Source organism: Papio anubis, unplaced genomic scaffold (genome assembly GCF_008728515.1).
Source record: "Papio anubis isolate 15944 unplaced genomic scaffold, Panubis1.0 scaffold2047, whole genome shotgun sequence".
NCBI lineage: Eukaryota > Metazoa > Chordata > Mammalia > Primates > Cercopithecidae > Papio > Papio anubis.
Window position 1 is genome coordinate 1,760 of NW_022162074.1, and position 6,451 is coordinate 8,210.

At 54.6% G+C, this 6,451-nt stretch overlaps 1 long non-coding RNA gene across 1 annotated transcript; it reads left to right on the forward strand.

The window, feature by feature from the left end:
- The first annotated feature begins 637 nt into the window (after positions 1-637).
- Positions 638-6,294, forward strand: LOC116272799. Its single transcript, XR_004181362.1, has 3 exons — positions 638-1,477; positions 3,311-3,386; positions 4,932-6,294. It is a non-coding gene; the product is annotated as an uncharacterized LOC116272799 (long non-coding RNA).
- The last annotated feature ends 157 nt before the right edge of the window (positions 6,295-6,451 follow it).

A 6,451-nucleotide genomic window follows, 5' to 3' on the forward strand; every position in this document is an offset into this window, starting at 1 on the left:
CCAAAGGAGTATCATGAGTCAGAGATAAAGACCAGCTGAGCAACATAGTGAGACCATCCCTACAGTGAACAAAATTATCCAGGCATGGTGGTGGGGGCTTGTACCTGTAGTCCTCATTTGGGAGACTAAGATGGGAGGATGACTTGAGCCCAGGAGGTCAGGGCTGCGTGAGCCAAGATCGCTACCACTGCACTTCAGCTTAGGCTACAGAGGCAGACCCTGTCTCAAAAAAACAAATGAACGGCCGGGCGCGGTGGCTCACACCTGTAATCCCAGCACTTTGGGAGGCCAAAGTGGGAGGATCACGAGGTCAGGAGTTCGAGACCAGCCTGACCAACATGGTGAAACCCTGTCTCTACTAAAAATACAAAAATTAGCGGCCGGGCGCAGTGACTCACGCCTGTAATCCCAGCACTTTGGGAGGCTGAGGCGGGCAGATCATGAGGTCAGGAGATCAAGACCATCCTGGTCAACACAGTGAAACCCCATCTTTACTAAAAAACAATACAAAAAAATTAGCCGGGCATGTTCCGGGAATCTGTAGTCCCAGCTACTTGGGAGGCTGAGGCAGGAGAATGGCGTGAACCCAGGAGGCAGAGCTCGCAGTGAGCCAAGATTGTGCCACTGCACTCCAGCCTGGGTGACAGAACAAGACTCTGTCTCAAAAAAAAAAAAAAAAATTAGCAGGACGTGGTGACATGTGCCTGTAATCCCAGCTACTCAGGAGGCTGAGGCAGGAGAATCACTTGAACCCGGGAGGTGGAGGTTGCGGTGAGCCAAGATTGTGCCACTGCAATCCAGCCTAGGTGACACAGCGAGACTCCGTCTCAAAAAAAAAAAAAAAAGAAAACAAATAAATAAATTCTGTCTCCTGCTAGACTGAACCCTCAGGGACAAGAGGCTATATCTGCTTGATTCACAGCTCTTTCTTAGTGCCAAGCAGAGGGTCCCGTGGCGAGTCGGTCCTTGGAGAAGATGGGGAGCAGCCTCAACAGCAATGCGGCTTTCTCTCCCATTCTGCTTGCCCCTTTGCTCCTCCTCTCTCTAAAATGCTGACTGTGCAATGGGCCTTGGCAGAGAGTGGCTGAGACCATCGCTCAAACAGCTTAATGGAACCTTTTTATTTTCCCAGCGGAATCACTTCCGTGGACCGATGGGACATCTGGAGGCAGCAGGGAATGTCCTGTGGCCACACAGCCAGTCAGTAGCAAAGCTGAGGATCCAGTCCATAGCGATGTAGCTGCCATCGGGGCAGGCGTGTTCTGGGAGCAGTTTTGAGCCGTGCACACCGGCACTGCCTTGGCCTCCAGGCATCAGGAGCTGGGCTGGTTTGACACTTGCAACACAAACCACTTCTCCCCTCAGGGCCCCAAAGTCACCAGATGCTCTGGAGTCGGCTCAGTCGGAGGAGGAAGTGGACGAGCTGTCCCTCATCGACCACAACGAAATTATGTCCAGGCTGACGCTCAAGCAGGAGGTGAGGACTTCCCAGGCCGGGGTTTTGCAGCCTGGCCCCACAGAGAGCAGGTGGGGCTGAGGAGACTTTGATCTTGTCATAAGCAGAACAACCCCAGGAGGCTTAGAGACCAACTCTTTCAGTGCCTCTGGGGAGCCTCTGGGCTGTGGGCTCTGGAGGGATAGACTCCAGGAGAAGTGCGCCGTCTCCTGATGCTTCGAGAAAGTGATCTTACACAGGTCAAGTTCTGCAGCCTCTGTAGCAAAAGATGCCACAACTCCTGAGGGTGTGGAGATGGAACCCATGTAAATGCTCTGCAGACAGAGCCTGTGTGTGGTCGGCCCTCACTAATGGGAAACTTTTTCTGTTGTTGAAAATATAGCCCTACTGTAGCTTCAGCCTGGGAGACCAAGGCAGGGGGATGGATTGAGTCCAGGAGTTCAAGACCAGCCTGGGCAACATAGCAAGACCCATCTCTTAAAAAAAAAAAGAAAAGAAAAGAAAATTCAGGCCTGGACACTGTGGATTCCCTGGTCCTGTGCCTTGCCTGCAGCACCTCGTTGGTGAAAACAGGGCCCAAACCTGTGACAGTGGAGAGGAAGCTGGACCGAGAGTGCCCTGCCTCTCCCTCCTGGCGTGCAGTGCTGGAAGTGCAAAGGAACAGCTTCATAAAGCAGCCTTGGCCCGCACGAGGAGGCAACTATTTTGGAGCTTCGATTTGATGACACATAGACAAAAGGGCAGATACCGTCCTTTGCAGACTCCCAGGCAAGAATGCGCTGGCTCTGGCCATGGCAGGGAGCAGCCCAGGAAGGTGTCTGTGCCTTGGACTGTCACACGCAGGCAGGGCTGGTGGGGGTACTCACACAGCTGGGCCCCTCTGCAGAGAGAAGTGTCATTTCATGATCCTTGCCATAAATTTCTTCCTTAAAATCAGGTCAAAGGCATAACTCCCACTCCCAGAGGTAAACCCAAGACAATCTCAGGCCTCTGGAGTCAGGAGGTAAAATACCAAAGCCCAAAAATAAAAAGGTGGACGCGTCTCGGAGTGTGTGCCACAGCTGAGAGGGCTGGTTCTGTCCCCTCCAGCGTTACAGAGCAAGGAGCATTGAGGGCCAGGGGCAGAAACAGGCCTGGAGGTTTGTCCTGAACCTCCGTCCCTGGCCCTGGTCACAGCTCTTTTTGGCTGTATGCTGGGTGACCTCTGTTTGCCCGCATGGAAGCAAGACTTGCTACTTAACAGGCAGGTGTGGTGTGCAGCATCAGATGTCATTGAATATCTCTCTAATGCTTTGCTCTCCTCTAATGAAGGGCCCCATGGAAGAACCTGTGTCAATGCAAGTAACTTCTATCTCCACCTGGGGAGATGGATTTAGATTTAGGGCAGCTTGCTGCAGTTTTGGGGAACATGAACATGCTTGGAAATAGTCCTGCTGCCTCCACAGGCATCCTGGGCAAGACTGGGAACTGTCTTGCCCCCGGGGGGTCCTGTTTCACCTCTGACTTGTGGTTTGGTGAGCAGAGAAGGATGGATGGTGCTGTGCCCCCTGGCCCAAGTTGTGTGCTCAAAACATTGACATGTCCTGGTGTCTTGGTGCCGGGGCAGCTCCCAGGCCATCCAGCTCCCAGACTCAGTCCAGTTTGTGGCTGTCACCAAGCACAAGGCGAGTCTGGAGGGCACCCCTGGCATTGCAGTGCAGTCACACTGCTCCTGGGCCGAGGAGCACAGGAGAGGGGACCTGGGGCCCCTGCATTGCATTTTCTTTGTCACCTCATTCCTGCCTATTTCTTCCTAAACTGACTCTCTGAAGGGCGTACTCTGCCTCATACCTTCCTTGGCTGTTTTCATTACAGGGTGATGACGGGCCGGATGTCCGCGGAGGATCTGGTGACATCTTATTGGTCCATGCTACTGAGACTGACAGGAAAGGTAGGGTGCCCTCTCCACAGTGGCCTTTGTGTCAGCAAGCTCACTAGATTGGGGCTGATCCCGCCCCAGGTGCCACTCGGCCTCCCATCACTATCCTGTCCCCTTCTGGCAGCCAGCCCTGAGCAGGTCTGATGAGCAGTCCTGGGGCACCTGAGTCAGAGCAGGGAGAGCCCACCTTGGGAGACAAGTAGATCATGTTCAACTCCAGGCATGTGTGGTGTCTGTCCTCCACTGGTACAAGGTAATGACTCCAGGGTCCTTCAGGGGCTCAGCGCATAGCAGGTGCACCACAGACAGCGCCTTGAATGGTGGCATGTCACCCAGTAGTACCAAACTTAAGATAACATGCAGGTACCTTTTGATCCCTTTCCTGACTGCTGAGTCACTCTATTATTCCAGACCATTAGACCAGACTTCACTTACATACTCCACGAGGAAATTCTTGAAAGTTTGTTCCGTCCAGGAACCTTCGATTCTGTAGCAGCGGCCTCAGTTTCACAGCACACAGCTGCCCCACCCCACCACGCATTCAGTGTGCTGATTGAGAGGGCTGGAAAAGCAGGGACCATCCCCTAATCCCTAAAACGCCCTGTTGGGTGGACTCTGGTAGCAAAAGAGCTGTCATTCCCAGTCATGTTCTGGAAAGGAGGTGCCAGTGACCTGGTGGGGCGCGGCTGCAGCCCCCTTCACTGCCTGCCCTCAAGGGGCCAGCACCACCCGGCCAGCCCATCTCTCCACACGCTGCTTTGCTTTTTACATTGAAAAAAATGATTTAAAAGATGATGTCAGAGCAATGGTAAAGTAAACTGTGGAGGGAATGAAAACGCCCCCACCTTGAAATCCTAGCCCAGCCTGTTTCATTTCTTTTTTCTTTCTTTTTTTTTTTTTGAGACAGAGTCTTGCTCTGTCGCCCAGGCTGGAGTGCAGTGGCGCATCTCGGCTCACTGCAAGCTCTGCCTCCTGGGTTCACACCATTCTCCTGTCTCAGCCTCCAACTGTTTCATTTCTGTAAAGGACTCTGTCCCTGTGTTTCCTCAACACGTTTCCCAAAACATGTGACCTAGAATGACTCGGGGAATTTCTGAATTATGGAAGTAGTAATAAAAAATATTTACGTTGCAGAAAATTAGAGAAAAAGAAGAGATGGCTCCCACAAACTCACCGCAGCCACTGTTCCGCCCTCCCCTTCACTGTTTCCTCACCCTTTGTTTGTTCTGACCAGGGCAGGGCCCAGACTTGGCAATGCTGCATCCTAGCCCCAGTTGTGCCATGACAGGTTCGGAGGGCCCCTGGGCAGTCCCCAGGCTTCTCGGCCTGAGCCGACTCCACTTGTTGAAGGGGCGAACGGTGCCCGTTGTTATGCGGATTACGTGAGGGAGTGTGAAACCTGCCCTGCACTTCAACGGTGCAGGGGGCGTGATCAGCACCATCCTGAGCGCAGCCCTCACTTGGCTTCTCTGCAGTGAATCCCCTCCCTGCCTGACACAGTGGGGCTCCATCCTCAGCCAGGCACAGGAGTGACTTTCATTTCCTTTTTGTCCACAGTGAGGGGCTGAAACGGGAGCTGGCTTCAGACCTCGGCTCCAAAGGGTGAACTCCACTGTCCTGTCGGGTACAGCCCCGAGACAGGACAGCCGAGAGGCTTCTGGCTTTTGCTAGCTGGACCTGCTGAGAGGAGGCTCTGTGCCGGTGGGAGCTTTGCCTGATGTTATTAGCAGGAGGGTTGGAGGCTCCCCAGAACCAAGGTTGTACCTAGGAAAGTATTACTGAGGCAGAAGCCATGGCTCCACTGGGAGGGTGAAGCACCTTGTGGCAGGTAACAAAGCAAGCTCCTTGGGCAGGTGCTTCCTGCAAGCCATAGACTGCACCAGCAGCACGAGCGGCTGGGAGCCCCATGGCTCAGGCCTGTGGAACCCAGCCTGCCGAGCAGGGCTTGGCAGGGAGAGGCCATGTGGGGGTGCTTTATGGTTGTGTGGCTCTGCTCTCAGGTGTCAGGACCTGGCGTGGGAGAAGGTCAGGTCAGCCTTGGCCTCAGGCCTCAGCTTAGATCCTGTCTATCCCTTGGCAACTGTGTGCCAGGCCTGTCACTTAGCCCCAGAGCTTCCAATTCCTTGGGAGGAAAATGAGGGACAATTTTGGGGCCTCTTAGGGCTGTCACGAAGACCAGGTGAGCTAGGGTGCACCGAGTGCTCAGGGCCACACTGAGAGTCCTGTGATTGCTAGAGGAGTGGCACGGCACTGCCCGTCCCAGAAGCCAGGTGCTGTCCCATCTGCCGTAATCCATGGCACAGCAGAGGAGGGAGGGCTCTGAAATTGGGCAGACCTGGGCTCCTTCTCCCTCGGTGGGGTAACAGGCCTCTCTGTCCTTGTGGGATTGCTCTGGGCACTGAAGGATGTGGCGTATGTTCAGGGCGTGGCCCAGTGCTCACCAGCGAGTCCCACGAAGTCGCCATGGCTACTGGCAATGATGCACCCGCAAAGGCCAGTTGACTTGGGCCCATTCTTCTAGAAGCAGGTGTGGGTCTATGCTGGCCATCTCTGCTTCCTTCCTGAAGCACTCTTTGAACAAAAGTCCAAGCTTGACAGTGAACTGGGTAGGTGTGGGGGCCCAGGAATGAGCCCGAGCACAGTGCACATGGGCCCTGCTGTGATTCCCAGCCCGGAGCCTCCGTCACCTGCCGGCCCCACCCCATGCAGCCTCCAGTGCAAGAGCAGGCATGGGTTTTCCTCTCTTGTGTGATGCAGGAGGGGATGGGGCAAGGGTGGGGGCAGGAGCCAAGCCAGCACGGCTCAGCTGGAGACATTGGTTCCTCAAGGTTCCTCTACCCAGCAGCTCGGCAATGAGTGAGAAGGTGGGAGCAGGTGGTCTGTGCCCAGAGCACAAGATTTAAGCCGTGCATGTGTGCGCCCAGCCTCACAGTGAGGAGCACAGCTACAGAGCCTCCTTGGGTCTCACACCTCAGCAGCCATGCGGGGTGGCTGCAGGGAGTAAGTCTGGCCACCTGTTGGCTCAGGCAGTGTCCTACGTTCTAAAATTCCACTTTTTTCTGTAATATCAGAGACAG